At 36.5% G+C, this 16,143-nt stretch overlaps 1 protein-coding gene across 2 annotated transcripts in view; it reads left to right on the forward strand.

Annotated features, from left to right (window-relative positions):
* Nucleotides 1-16,143, forward strand: part of Efna5 (ephrin A5) — a 280,960-nt gene that overhangs the window by 1,438 nt on the left and 263,379 nt on the right. The gene's annotated exons all lie outside the window — the stretch shown is intronic.

Raw genomic sequence — 16,143 nt, forward strand, 5'->3', positions numbered from 1 at the left:
CGAGCCCTCGGACCCCGGCGGCGCCGCGGCGGGGGCGGGGCGCAGCTCTCCCGGGCGCCCGGCGGACCCTCCCGGCCAGAGCAGGTCCGGAGCGCACTTTCTCCCCGGCCTGTGGGCAGCCGCCGCCCCGCTGGGCCCACCTCACTCTGTTTCTCTGGGACGCAGGCCAGCTTCCAGCGGTGGACTGGTCTTGGCGCCCACCTAGAAGGGAAGTCTCATCGATTGTACCTGAAAGCACAGGTTTTTCCATGGGCTGGAGTGGAAATGGGGAGCAAAGGAGGCCGAGCTTGCGGTCGCTGTGCGCCCGGAGAGCTGCGGAGAGGGCCCTGCCGGGCGGGCGCCTCCAGCACTTCCCCCGCCGGCGCTGGCCGCCGGCCTCCAGGCTTCCCTCACTGTGCGTGCATGGGGAGACTTCCCGGCTTGGGTAGTGTCAGCTCAGGTGAAGACCGACGGATTTCCCCAGGAGCGGCCCCCCGATGCCCACCGGATGCCTAGCCGAGGGGGAGTCCCCCGCCGTGCTAAGCCAGGCTGCTCAGTCCTGCTCAGGTAGCCCAAAGCCTGAAGGCATCACCTAGTAGACCTGGAGCGCCGCTGAAAGTTTAAGCCTTGGGGAGGTGGGTGGTGCGATGGGAAGCTATTGCTTCCTTGACGTGCCACTAACTGCTATTAGGAAAAGAAAGAGAAGCCATCCTGCCAGAGATGTCTTTTATTAAAGCTGACAGGGCAAATCCAGCAAGCTTTCCAGTTGTGATGGTGTTAAAAGCAAGTCTCATTATGTTGCTTGGTTTTATTCCCTTTTGGGCTTTATTAGACAGCCTATGTGAAACAGGAATTTATAGTTCTAAATTTTAGCACTTTATTAAATAAGGTAACAGCGAGGTAGTTGAATTTGGGAGGTTCTGCCCTTGACTGTCCACTCCAAACTTTACAGCGTGAGCTTTTCCTAGTGGTGCTCATTTATTTGGGTATGTGGGTGTTGAGTCTTGCTTGGGTTGACACAGAGAGAACCAACAACACCCCTCCTCTTAACCTGTCAAGCTAGTTTGAGTTAGTTTGGGGACGTTTTTATCTCAGGTTATCTCTGTTTTATGCTTTTGGTACTGTTGTTTGGTTTGAGATTAGCACATTGATTTCTGTCACAGGTCATGTGTTTTAATAGATCTGCCCTGCCTGAAGAGAACTCTTCTGGTCAGAAGCCTTAGTGACTGTGAACCTGCCCAGAGTTAATCTGTAGAATTTAAAAGTACTAAGAGTATTCTTAAGTCAGTGTGCTAGATCAGTGGTTGTGGAAATACCGTTTTATTTGATCATTATCAGTTTGATAATGTTCAAAAGAGGGACTGAGGTACCTATCATACTCAAAAAATCTAGCTCTAATATTTATCAAATGTTAGATATTTCAAGAGGCATTTATCTTCGCATATCACTGCGGTAAAATTTACTTTAAGAATAATATTTAAAAAGTAGACCGGCAGACAGTTTTAACTCAAAAATCTTGAAAAAGAAGTTACTTTTTGAAAAGTCAGCCTGGATATAATTTTTAAAAATCCAAAAAAAGTAATTTTAAAATAAAAAAGAACAGTTTGTCACAAAAGATAGGAAATATTTCATAAATTTGTAGGCTTATTAAATTTTATAGGACTAGGGATATATAAGTTCAGCATTGCATTTCCTTTTCATATATAATTTCGTAAAATAAATTAGCCATGACTTCTGGTTTTATATGGAAAGTATCAAGAGTTTGCTAAACTAGTGATAGGATGGAAAGACTTCAACCTTTTGAAAAAAGTAGACAACATTGCAATTTAAATACATTAGAACATTTTTCTTTTACAAGAAAGTTCAGTAGATACACTAAGCTGATAAAAATGGATGCTATAAATGAAAACTAAAATACAAATTAGCTTTACCAAAGGCGTAATATAAGTATATTTAGCTAGGTAAAATTAGAATCAAATATATCTTGATCATAGGAATTAATTATATTGTAACTTGTTACAAATAACTTGTGTAGCTGAAGAGATTTATCTGCTACTTTCCTTGACACCATAAGCATCTATAAATCTAGGTACACAGGAAAAATATTAAACTTATTTCCTGTCAGAATAGCTTTACTGTTAGAATCTATGTTCTTTCTACTCAGTCCTGGAAAGTAGATATTCAGTTTTCAAGTGCTGGTCGCTTTTTAGTTGCCGGTTTTTGTGGAGTGGTGGATCAAACTCAATTTATGTGTTCAACTGGCCTTAGTCTGTGAAATGACAACTGAGATCTATCAGTCCTCACTAGAAATACCATATGATAATATTTGCCTCCACGCATCTTCCACAGTTTGAAAACTTGCCTGAGTTTCACCTGAAAGTGCAACTGCTGAATGGTCCTTTGAATGCTATTTTGCATTCTGAATTGGAATATTACTAAATCAGTTTGAATAATCAAAGTCCAAATCAAAGCGGATTGAATCTATTTTCCTTTCATTTCTTTACAATTGTAGAAAGCTTTTCAGTAACTTTAAAAGAAGACTTTTGGTAATGTAACTTACTTTCTCTCTTAGTACCTATACTTACAAAGATAAACGGTACTTAGTATAAGGAATATAACTTTTAACATGAAGCATGCTATAGTTTGGTGTCTACAATTAGAATATTTTTTTGAATATGGTGTGTAGATTGGAAAATTCTTCTTGTATTCTTTTGACTGCCAAAAGGATGCCAGGACAAAGAAACATTTCTGCAAGTTGGCATTAGAGATGAAATAGTAAAATAACACAGTAACAAGTAATATGAACTCAGTTTGAGTAATGTTAATTTTCCTTCGTTGGTGCTTGGTTTCTTTCAAGGGTTGAGTATCCTCAATTTAAAAGGTTATTCTCTTAGCATGAAAAATATCTCTGCTAATTCATCAAGGATTTGCTACACTTTAACCTAATCACATGCTTTCTTTGCATTTTTTCAATTCTTTAGGAACTTGTAAATTAAACATTTCATATTAGAGTAGTAGGTAATTGACACCATTTAGTTTTGTTAACATATAATCTTTGAGTTTTGCAAGTAATGTGATTTCTAGGTCAACACTCCCAAGTCCTCTGACAGTGCAGGTCACATGTGGCTAAGTAAGAGAAGTAGTAACATTTTCCCCCCTAATCATATTCCCTTGGGTGTTTTTCTTCTTTCAAAATTCACTTGCCTCATCTTAAAATATCATTATTTTGATGTATGAATAACAGAATACTGGCATTGTGCCTTTTTCACTGACAAAATAAATGAAATCATCATGCTGTAGACCTATGAATTTATTATGAGAAAAGATGAGAGGTTTATCTTGGTTTTGAATACATTTTCTTAGTAAACTTGTGAAGGATTTCTCTTACTTCTAAAATTTAAATGTGTTACGTCTTTTTTAATGTTAGAAATGTAAATTTTCTTCAAGTGAAAGCATTACTTAGAATCTTAACTTTTATTAATTCTGAGCCTCAATGAAACTATGATTTTATTAGATTAGGATAATCTTGTCATTTTGATATTTATATCTGAATTTATATAAGCACCACAATAAGAATAAGAAAGTAGTACAGCTCAGACACAGCCCATGTTTCTGTGCTTATCTATTTATCGGGGCCCTGAAGTTAATTCCTTCCCCTGTTTACATTTAGACATTTGTAAAAGAGAAGCATGCTTGTTGGGATTTGGCTACCTTTCCATAGAATTTTGCACAGCGAAGTCACCGACTGAGAGGTTGTATTCCAGCCACTGTATGCATTGTTTTGCATCAGTGTAACAAACTATCAGGTGTAGTCATTTGCCTTTTGGGTGACTGGAACCCCAGTGCTGTTTGAGGTACAGTTAGCTGGTTGTACAAGCTCATTTGGTATTGCCAGTGTCAACAAGCCAGTTGTGATTAAAAGTATCAGGGTGCATAGTACTTCATTACTGCCTTGTGATTTTAGTGGTATTAACTAGTGCACTGGTTCACGGAGCTAATATCTTATTGTCATGTGTGTTGAAGCTGACAAACAGTAGCTTTAGAGCCTTCTGTCTTTGAAAACTGAGGGTTTAGAGGAAGCACTTAGTAATTTGGTGCCAAATTAACCTTGTGAATTTCCTGCCATTTAATCTTGCAAAATGTCTTCTGAACAGGTACCTCATTACATTCTGTCCACTGGCCTGGTTTCTTGTTGGATAGGGACAGATAAAGATGGACACTTCCTTTTCTCCTTGTTGCTATGAGCCAAGCAAGCTACCAGCTTCATGCTGGGCCAAGAAAACAAATGAATACAATTAGTACTTCAAGAGTCTTGGCCTTTGCTAGCTGGAGAGGCAAAGATACCAAAAGGATTTACCTTTGAAATCAAATATAAAATGAAATGATATAGTAAGAACAGTTTTAATTGTGTGGCAGCATTTGGCATATTGGTTTGGTTGCAATGTGAATAATTCATTTAATGATTTTTCAAAAGATTCTACTCAGTGCCTTCTTTTAGTGATTGCTTTGAGTGACGTCCATAGCATGAAGTTTTAAAAAGCTATGATACTGTGTTTTAAGTAATGAAGTACTCTGTGTTGACTGATTCCATATCACTGGTTTTCTTTTTTAAAAGTAGCATAAAAACTATTAAGAGAGCAGGCTCACTCAAATGTTCATGTTGAACAGGAAGTCTATATTCCCCAAGGAGAGGAGAAAAGTGGCCCTTCCTTCGTAAGCAAGACAACTCCTTCACGTCAGTCTTCTTCACTGAGAAAAAAATTGTCCTTTGATTGTTCGCGATAGATGATACCTTCCTATTCAAGTAGAAGCATCTCAAAGAGGAATATAGGAGATATTAATATTCACTGTAAAAAATTTGTCTTACAGCTGTGGTCTTAGCCAAATATTAATAAATTACTGTCTCTCTCAAGAGTCTGATTTATATTAGTAGATTTATATGTTAGTCTGCTTTTCAACCTATGTCCTGAGCTGGTTTGTAGAAAAGTTTCGTGTGATTAATGTGAACTTCTAGCATTTCTGAATAGGATATTACTCAATACTGTACTAGATCTGTTTTCTCTTAAATTTGTCTGCATGTATGCTTGTGAGACTTAGTCACAAGCAGTATAACACAATGACACCGAACCACGTAGTTTAAAATTAAAAAGTAAGACGCAAAGTTTCTGTAGTGTGATGCATAATTTTTAGTTAAAAAAAAAAAAAAAAGCTTGTTAGATGGTAGTATTCCTAGTGGTCTGCTCTCCTAATTTTGACCTTGATGGATTGTTGTAAATCTGCCAGGATCTTTTGTGTGGAAGCAAATTCTTGATTTTGAGCTTTCTGAATGTAGTTTTCAAACAGTTAGCCTATATTGCAATAAAAACATTTAAAAAATATTGAAAACTCCAATTCAAGTTTGCTAGTTGCTGAGAGCAGTGGTGCACTACCGTGATGTTAGCTCAGCTTTCATTCAGGTAGAATTCTATCATTTTCAATAAGGAAAAATAAACCTTTGTCATCTTTAGAAACATCTTTCACACAATTGACAGTTGACAGGTTGAAGAAAATGTTACTGTCAGGTTTTATTTTCCACTCAAGTGAGGAATAAAAATAGGTTTGAATCATTTTTTAAAAGTCTATTTAAAAGTTATTTCAAAATGGAGGAAAATGTTTTTAATTTTTATGCGTAAGTCATAGAATTAATTTGCCATTTGCTCCTGGGCAGGTCAGCAAAGTGCAGTTCAAGGAGGGCTTGCCTAGCAGTTCATTTCCTATGGTTTTTACTTTAGAAATGATACATAAAGTCAGAGATAGTTAATTGATTTTCATCAGATAGTACTGGGTCCTTTTATGATTGGAATCTTAAAACATATCAAGTATTATTTGAATTGTTATTTACCAAATGACCTGATTTTCGTGACTTGATGATCATGAATTTGATAGGAAGTAAAATGTACCCATACGTATTGGGTTGTTGTGTTATCAGCAAGCAAAGATTAGAGCTTTGAAAAAAATTGCTTTGTTATTAACGCTTTTAAATAACTGCACATTGTCATACTTGGGCTTCCCTATAGAAGTATATGAAAACATGGAGCTTTTTTTTTTTTTTTTTAAATGAGTATGTTCGTGTATCCTTCCGTAGGAAAGCTAGGATTCTGGCTTTGTGTTAAATCAGTATGTTTCTTTTTTCCCTTGTAGAAGCAGCCATCTTGTTTTAACACCGATTTTATTTCTTTGGTGAAAATGGTCCGGAAATGAATATGGACAATGGAGAGGGCTAAACCACCTTCGAATCTTTTGGCCAGTGCTACATTTAAATCTATCTTACTTGCAGAGTCATCAAAATGTTACCTTCGTGTATATTAGTTGACATAAAAGGATGTTTTGATGTAAGGATAATATTTTAAAACCCAAGCACATGACATTTTAGCGTTGAAGGTTGGGCTGTACCATGTTTCCATATGTGTTTTTCCTTGCAGCCTCTAATTCACTGTTAACTTTAAAGTAGTGTAATAATACTCTCTACTGCCCGCCCACCCCCAGGCTTACTTTTTCTGACTTACTAAGTAGTTTTTGTTGCTGGTAGTGTTTTTTGAGCAATTTGAACTGCTCAACAGTACCGGGAGTCCAGTAAGAAGTAGTGATGAAATTGTGGGTACCATCCAAGATAAAGCTTTTGGGCTATTTTAAGAAGCATTATAAAAGGTCAGAGCCTGTTGATTCCTGAAATAATAGCCTTTCACTTTCTCATCAGCAGTTGCTTTTTGTAGGTTCTTATAGGAAATGATTTGAAAAGTAAATTTGTATTTGTTTCTAAAAGTTACGCGACTATAGCAACTGAGTCCACTGTATTTTCCATCATGTTTTGTATTTCTGGATACCTTTAGAAGGACATATGATCTAATAAACTTTACCTAGAATGTATATTTCACTTCTTGTTGATGCATTGATTTGAGAATGTCTGGGAACATTAGTCCCATGTTCTGCCGTAAAAGGAGAGCTGCTTTTAGATTAATTTCAGAAGTTATCTGACTCAGTCTAATTTAAGCTGGGCACTGATGAATACTGTGTATGTACCACTCCTTTGGTTTCTTAAAAGTAGGAATTGGGGTGGTTGTAGATGTAGTATTAAAGTGGTAAATAAAATACATATTTTAGGAACAAGTACACATGTCAAGGTCGCGGTAGGAGTGTATAGGTTTTTGCCTTGAAAAACTGTCCCCTGTTATCCATCATCCATTTTTTTGTTGAGTGGGTGGTAGAAAAGACTAAAATAATTGAGTGTTCAAAGTGACCTTTTAGTTCTAAACTAACAAATACTTTTGTTTTCTTATGCTGTTTTCAAGCTGTCAGAGTTTCCATTTTGAACTTTATTAATGACACATTGTATATGTAAAAAACTATAATTAACCATTACCTCTTGCCCCTTACTAGGAAAGACATAAAATGAAAGCATTTTTTTTGTATTAAAAATGCAGTGCTGTGGATTGAATAAAATCAAGTTATGGCTTTGGTTGGAAAATTCTGGTGCAGATTGCTGTGTAGATTTTGATGACAGGACGTGGTACTAGGTGTCAGTGGAAGACACAGTTTTGTTGCATGCCCGGCACTTAATGAAAAAAGAGTTAACCTGCTAGCTAAGTTTTTCTAATGCTGCTTAATGAATACAAATGAAAATGGGAAGAAAAAGTAAAACCACCCTAAATATGGGGAAATTATCTTTGTGTTTAACAATTAGGTTAAACAAAGTGAGAGCAAATGAGCCTAGTTCCCCTTCTATTGTTTCAGGGCAAGAAAATACAGACAGATGTCGGAATGTGGAAGCGGTGACCTCTGACATGCACAGCATGGTCACTGCCCGGCACACAAGTGTCCTGAGCCACCATCGTAGCAGGATACTGTTTTGAAGTGACTGACACTTTGAGATGGATATCCTGAAGCTGATTCTGTAGCTATTTGCAGTTCCCCGAAGTCTGTCTGTCTAGCCTCAATTTGAAGTTTCTTACCTATTACCCTTTATGAAAAATCATTCTTTGGCTGAGACAGAGCTTTAGTGCCTCCTGCATGGGGCCTCTGTCTGCACTGTGTCTGTCCACCTTTGCCTCCCAAAAGTTTCATTCAGTGGGTTGGAATAACAGAGGAGGTCCAGGGAAGCTCGGATGTAAGGCTCTGCTACAGCAAAGTATTTACTGGCTTTATTTAACTAATACTTTTTCTTTAGAAAAGATGAAAGCATAGGTTTTGTCTAAGTCCCTTTCTGTCTCTGCTATGCAACCTTGCCAATAACCTCTGGGTGCAGATAGATCATTAATGTTTTAGATACTGTGGCATTCAGTGTTTTCTTCATATATTTGTTTACTGTTATGGCTTCAATAAACTTTTATACCTATTTCTGTAGTTTTCTGTCAGGGGCTCAATTTATTAAAATTTAGTGACCCAGCACTAAGAGGGGTACAGTTCAAATAGTGGTGCTTCTGACAGGGTTTTGTGTCAAACTAGAGAAAATAATAGGGAAATGAAAGCTGCCAAAATGTGTCTCCCAATTACTAATTAATCAGGCGAGAAAGGCCTTGGTGACAGATCTCGTGTCTGCCATAGCAGCAGCTTGGGGATGCTTTATTTTAAATACTGTATAAAACAAATTAAAGTAAGCCTCAGGAAATGTAGCACCCAGACACTTGATATTACAAGTGGCAAATTTTTTTAGGCCTCAGGAAATACAGCACCCAGATATTTGATAGTACAGTGCTAATTTGTTTTAGGTCTATGAAAAGTGAGACCAAAATCCAAATATAAAGCTGAATCTCTGTTATCTGTCACTGAGAGTAACAAAATAGAACGCTGCTTTAAAGAGTATTTTTTATTAATAAGCAATGCCTCTATTTTTATTAATATTTCAGGGCAGACAGGATATTTTTGGATTTAGTATTGCTGTAACATTGTGTATTTTATTGTCAACAGACACTTGGGGAAAATTTAAAAGTTACATTTTTTATTGTTTGCTTGTCATAAATATTTTGAAGATTACTGTAGTGGAGGGGAAAAAGCTTCCCTACCCTCCACACACTCATGTGTGCGCGCGCACACACACACACACGTACAAACTATAGATGAAAGAGAGGACAGGGATAGAGAGAGATTCTGATCTTTTCTAGCAATGCTCCCTATATGGTTGCTGGACTCATAATTAAATGCCAGCTATTAGTGTATTTTTTCCATAGCATTTATAACATAAAAAAAAAGTCTTGCATGGAACTGTAACTGTCAGGGGAACAATGCAAACCAATTATACACTCCGCTGTCCCATTGCCAGTGCTACTCTTGAGAGACAACATGACTGTGTGTGTATGTGTGTGCATGCATATGTGAATGCACATATGTGTGTATACAGGGTATTCCGTAAGTACACACTGGATCAGACATACTTGCTGGTTTAACTGTAAGTTCTGAGTCTTCTCAAGAAAAAAAGCATTGGTGACTTAGTTACTTAGATAAAAGTTCTTCGCTAGGGGAGATTTCCCTGCTTTAGTATTTCTTCTTGTTTTCCCCCTTCTTTATAATATAGACCTTGAGAACCAGTCATATTTAATATTTTGAATATTATTTTTGAAGTGATCTTGTTATTGATATACCAATGCTATTAATTTTCTGATTATTTTTAACACCCTGTTTGAAAATTGTTATTTCTTAGCTCTTGATTTTTGTGTTGACCTCTGCTTATGTGAGAACTAGTCATTTTATTCTTTTATTGTGTAGTTTTTTTAAATCACCATCTTTTTGGTGGCTTTGGTCATGTAAATGTCTCTGGTAGATGGATTTGAGAAATAACAAAAGTAATAAGATGCTATTTTCTCAAATGTATTGGCAGCTTTGTTGTGTGATTTGTTAAGGAAAGATTATGAAAATATTGAATAGCATGGGGTTTAGAATCAGTTTTAAATTTCAATCATTCATACTGCCCCAGTTCTTTGCTATCACATGGACTCAGGACCTAGTCCTATATTATGATTTACATTTACTATTTTTTGTTGGTTGACTTGATATTCTTTAAAATGTCTACAACCAAAGCTACATGGGTCAATTTAGGAAATGTGTATCCATTTGAATTTATCCAACATGTTCACATTAAACTAGTATTATAGCGAATATCTATTAGTGGTCCATATATTCACATGCTGAATACCTAAGTCATAGTTGATGAAGTATTTGTTGAGTAGCACTATATGAGAAACACTAAGAAGCATACAGAGATTTCAAAGATGAATAAGATATTATCTACATCAATAAGGAATGTAAGCTTTATGCAGATATAAGAACTTTATAGATGTAATCAGTATGAAGTGGAAAGTACTATAAAAATCTTTACATAGCAATTCAGCAAATATTTACGAAGACTCTGCTCTGATATTGCTCAGGTATTATGCTCTGTGCTAGGGATATTGCAGTAAACCGTGTAAGGCACATCCCTGCTATCAGGAACCACTTACTTAGTGATTTATAGGTCATTGTTCCTTCCCCCCAAGGTGGGTCAGGACCTCCTGGAATGTTGAAATGCAGGAGCTAATGCAGTAGATCTGGCATAGGGACCTGCTCCTGGGTGTTATTGAGCCTGTGGACCATGGATCACAGTGGACAGCAATGTTCTAGATAAAAATCGGCGGGGAAAGTGATTGCTTCTGGCTTTTCGTCAAGGACTCTTCTTCCTAATGTCCCTGAACTTTCTGTGAAGTTCTACAGTTTTTAAAATGGCTCAGTATTTACATGAGTTGAACTTACTTGTAAACTAAAAAGCCTAAAGGCCAATAATCTTCACTATCTTCAAGTCTCAGACAAATACAATAAAATAGATTTTTACATGGAGATTTAGGCTTCATTATAAATACACCACTAGTAGGGTTCAAGTCCAGGGATTTTGCTATAATTCTTGTTCTCTATAGACAAATTCTGTAATGTGTAAATGTTGTCCAGGTCCGACATTTTTGAAAGACAGTCTTATCATGAATGTTCAAGGATATTTATGTACAACACTCCCCAGATGTATTTTGTGTGCAGATGCCAGAATTACACCTCAGAAACAGATTTTTAACACTTTCCCATTTAGATCCATATGGTTAAATGAACCCCAAATGTTTATTTTACATTCAGCATAGAAGATGACTAACAGTTTTTCTGCTTGCACTGGCTGGGTTTCCTGTGTGTGGTTTTTAAGATCTTGTACTTTTACTGGAGTTGGGGAAAAATGCCTTCCTTCTGTAGCATTCTGTGACTCTACCTGGAAGTCTTTGTTCCAGAAGCATCTGTGTATGTGCTTCCCCTTTTGTCCCCACAGCATATATATGTCATTTTCTTGCACAGTTTGAGTATATAGTTTTATTAATAAAAAGGAAGGAAGCTCGTTGAATTCAGATTACTTTGCCTGGTTTTCTTTCTTTGTTTTTGCTCTTCTCCATTCCATGCGTATAAATAGAGTATTACTAATTAAGTGAACCTGAAAGTCTTTGCGAGCATCCATAAGTAGACAGTGTTTCCTTATGGAATGAACGATTATGAGAAGAAAATGGAAACTGTTTCCACTGCAAATCAGCTATACTTTTATGAAAACAAAAGACAAAGAAGTTAAAATATCCTTTACAATAATGCGTCAATAATTTTCATTGTGATTTATAAAAAAGCAAATATTTTCTTTGTTAAATTCTTGATATAATGAATTTAATTGAAATACTATGTGGCATCACACAAGAACAATGAGTATTATTAAGAATAGTAATTCCAGACATGGTTTTTGTTTATGGACTTATATTTATGTTGGCCATGGTATAAATGAAAATTTTTGGAGATAAACTTGAATAGGTACCTTCTTAGAATTCTATGAGTCTTATAGATTGAGAAATTGAAAATCTTTTATGGCTATGGATGAGTTTCAGTAGCTTTTGAAAGATAAATAATATGCTATGTATTTAAAAGACTTAAATTTAGGAATAGGATATCTTTACTTGTTAAAATGGAGTCTTTTGCATATTAGGGATGCTTTTGTTCAAATTATAGTTGATTTATTTAAGATTTATGATCATTGGCATATTTATAGTAGAGGGTACTCAAAAGTTCCAATTAGAATTTTGCCCTTCCATTTTTTTTAAAAAGGAAGAGAAGTATCACAAGTATTTTCTTAAATTATATCAGGTTATTGACAGTGATTTGGTATCAACTTGATAAGTGTAACTCAATTTTTAGGTACACTGATATTTGATCATATACAGGTCCTTTTGAATACATAAAGTGGATATGTTAAATCCATGAACATTTTTTGTTTTGAGACTTTAAAGAACAAGTGTTTAGAATACAACTTCAGATGTATTTGGAGTCTTGAACAAGTAAGGACTCAGAATAAGACGTTAAAAGTGTATGAGATTAGATTCATCAATTGTCTTTAGTAGATTTTGGGGGATATATTTTACATAGATACGTTTTATTTTGAGTTGAGTAAGTATGCCATTTGTAGTTGCAAACGTGAGCCTCAATTCCTCCATTGTAATAAATAAATGTGAATAATAAAAATAATGTCTCATGAAAATTTTAAAGGGAAGGACTTTTAAACAGCTATAAAACTGTTATAAAAAGCATAGAGTCAGTCATACCTCAGTAAGGCTGGGAAGAAGAATAGAGATTGGGAGGGGAATTATTTCATGCAAGTGAAATAATTTCACTTTGTAATTCATACTATTTTTATAAGTTGCATAAAAATAAGTTCTTACAGATAAAAACTTATTTTGAAAGCATCATGGCTACACTGACTTTTTAAAAGATAGACGAGTTTTATTGTTGGTAATGTATGTTGTCTCTGAAAGACAAGATTTGAGCATGTACACTGGATTTTCTTTTAAAGAAATTGACATTCAGTTTTTATTTTTACAAGAATAACAACATGTGGACAGTGATACTTTAGGGACAAGTCTGCTAGACCTTTTCCCAGAAGTGAGTTTTGAATCTCCTTTGTAAAATTGGCTAGTTAAAAAATATATATATATTCCCCCCCACCCCTGCATTTTGTCTTTACCATTTTCTCTGCTTCAGACTTCTTAGGTACGATGAAATATCTCCATCTCACAGGAGAAATTAATGAATACCAACACCTTCTTGGAAAAATACTTGTATTTCTGATGAGGAGCTTGTTGAAGCAAATCAATTCTTGTTCTTTGCAGGCAGTCAGACTGTTCCTGGGATCCTTGGATCTTTATGTAACATACTGGCCGAGGAATAGGATTTAGCTTCTTGATGCCTCTCTGCTTAGGAACTCTTGCACTGGACTTTAAAACTTAGTACCCATTAATGGTACACATGCTGGTATTAGGAGGAGAAGTAGATCATAATGTCTAGCTGAGAAAGGAAACAAAATTTGTCAAGGAACACATATTTTAATGCATCGAAACCTGAGTATAGCATTACTGTTAAAGGGCCACTTCCTTGTAGAGTTGTCTGGTGGTTATTCAAACCAGATTTTATTTCATATGTTTGTAGTTATTTAGGTACATAGCAAATGTGCTTGTTATTGTTTTAAAATTGCAATCACATACTTACATAGTTATTAATAACCTTGTTGTACTTCTTTATACTCCCCTAAGTTTAAAGAAAGAGTATTTCATAAGGGAAATTATCAATGGTTTTTATGCCCAGAAATTTAGGGATGTCTGAGGCGAACAATATAAATATTGGATGTAGTTTTAGTAAGACAGAATTATTTCAAAGAGCACTGCTACCTCTGCATAGCAGATTTCCCTTACAAGTTCAATGTTTTAATACTTAGAATTACTAGCCTCATGGGAACACTGGACTTGTCTCCACTGCTTTTATATCGTTTTATAGAGAAGCAGATTTCTTTTGTCCTGCTGAATTGGAAGTTAAGATTTGTCAAAGCAATGAGCTTGCTATGAGTTTGTCTCAAGTTTAAAACTTTGTAATTTAATGTTACTTTGCTTCTATGTCTCATGAATGATGAACAGTTACAAGCTCTCCCCTGTTCCATGTTTTCTTTCTTGGCAAAGGATGGTCAAGAAGTTTAAAAAGATGACTTATTGATACTTTGTATTATTAAAAAAAATTCTTAAACTCCTGCCCATCAATTTAAAATAAAATATGACTTCACCTTATGCACAAATACTCCATATGTTCTTTGCATGAGAGCATGTTGTCTGATCAAATTGAGTGTACAATCCAGTAATTCCTGAAGATGTTGAAATGATTGAATTGAGTTGCATTTCAATGACTTAGTTTTTATTAATATGGTAAACAATATAGTAACAATTAGAGCTGAACAGATCCCAGTGTATAAGGTGGATGTAGACAGATATAATAGAACAGGCCAATTCTATGGTACTGCCTTTCATTTCATACTTTCTGTGGTAGGCATATATTTAGAGTACAGATTAGAATACTACCCTTTCATATCAAAGTTGTTGTATGCTAGAACTTTAACCTTTGTACAATTGCAAATCCTCTTCGATTTCTCTCATTAAATGTTGTAAATTATTTGGTTCTGTCCTTATAGAAATATTATAAAGTATGAATAGAATGTATGTTTATCACTTAAAAAATAGCAAAGTCTATTTATTGATTTGAATGGAATAATGACCTTTACAATTGGTAACGACAGACAGCTATGAATTTCTTTCCCCAGGTATGTAACAGAAATCTTTAGTAATCTCATACAACCTTAATTATTTTAGTAAGTTTTCCCAACTGTCACTTTGGTTTATTTTATAATAATTGAACTTTTTAGAAAAAAAAAGTGTTTAAATCTAATGGACAGCTATTATGGTTAAGTCATTTTATTAATACTCAAAGCCTGTCTACCTTATCATAACAAAATGTAATGTAAAATACCAGGAAAACTCCATTGATTCTAAGATAGTTTTGGAGCCAGTTCTGCATCCAAGCATTCACCAGCTGTCTTATGGTAAGCCACTCCCACTGGTGGGAAGGGGGCATTTAGGGCATTTTTCAGCACCATGCATTGGCCTCCCCAGACTATTTTCAGAGATAGGCACCCTTACTAGTGTTAATCATTTCACACTCTCGGTTCACGAGGGTTGGTACTTATGCCTTCCGTTTTAAATACGCTTGGATTGCCATCATACCTGAGATCTGGCCTGGAGCTTGGGTTAACATCACCTAGCACCCTTCAGCACCAGTCTGGGTGGAGTAGGCAAATGCTGGCCAGCTCTGGTCTGTGGATAGGATCAGGGCCCTGTTCACAAGCTATACAGGGATCACATTAAGTGGATGTGCACTGCAGCTGATACAGAGTTTTAAGACTGCAATTGCCAATGGTGGAAGACAATTGGTTTTTCTTGTTATAAATTGCTAATTAGTATTGAAAGTCTAACCTGTTTTGTTGAACAGCCTCCCTTATTTTCTCTGAGAAAGCGGTTTGGACAGTAATCTATTTACTCTATCTCTACACCTCTCTTCCCTCTTGTTAAAATAAAATCTAGAAACCTCTTGGGACTCCCCACTGTTGAGTTCTGCTTGGAAGGAGCTTTAAAACAGTGGCTTCAAGCTGAAGTAAATATTGACCGGGGCTAGGGCTGAGCCCTGCTCAAAGCCTGCCATTGTTCCCCGTAGCCAGCACTCCAGCCCAGGCTCGAGTATGCATGTGTTAGAGAGAGAAGAAAGGCTGTGGAGGGAAATTAACAGGGCCCACAGCTGGACTTGTAAATGCTCCATACAGAGGAAAGGGAAGCTGACTACAAAGCCTACGGGGGCTTAGGCCCGGTTACTGAGAATTTAGGAGACTGAAGTGCAGAATCACTGGCTGTCTTGTCTGTGTCAGAGAAGTTTAAGGTGCGTGAGGCTGCTGGGGCCTGTCTATCTCTGTGTGAAACTTCTATACCCGTGGTGGTGTTTCCCCAAGCAGACAGGACACGGAACATTTTGGTGAACTTGGAAGAAAAATAGGGGGGACAGTGGGATTCCAGAGTAGCGGTTCTCCCTCCGTGGTGCCTGTTCTGATGCCTCTTAGAGCCCACCCTCCTTCACAAGTCACGTGGGCTTGCCCGCTCTCTTGGGTCTCCTAAGTGCTTTGGCATCCCTGGGGTATCCAACGGGTGAGGGAGAGCCATATGGCATCTGAATTGAAAGTTCTGAAGAAATGTTCTTATTGTATGAAAAATTTAAACTTTTTCTAAA

Source organism: Octodon degus, unplaced genomic scaffold (assembly GCF_000260255.1).
Source record: "Octodon degus isolate 3935 unplaced genomic scaffold, OctDeg1.0 scaffold00009, whole genome shotgun sequence".
Lineage (NCBI taxonomy): Eukaryota > Metazoa > Chordata > Mammalia > Rodentia > Octodontidae > Octodon > Octodon degus.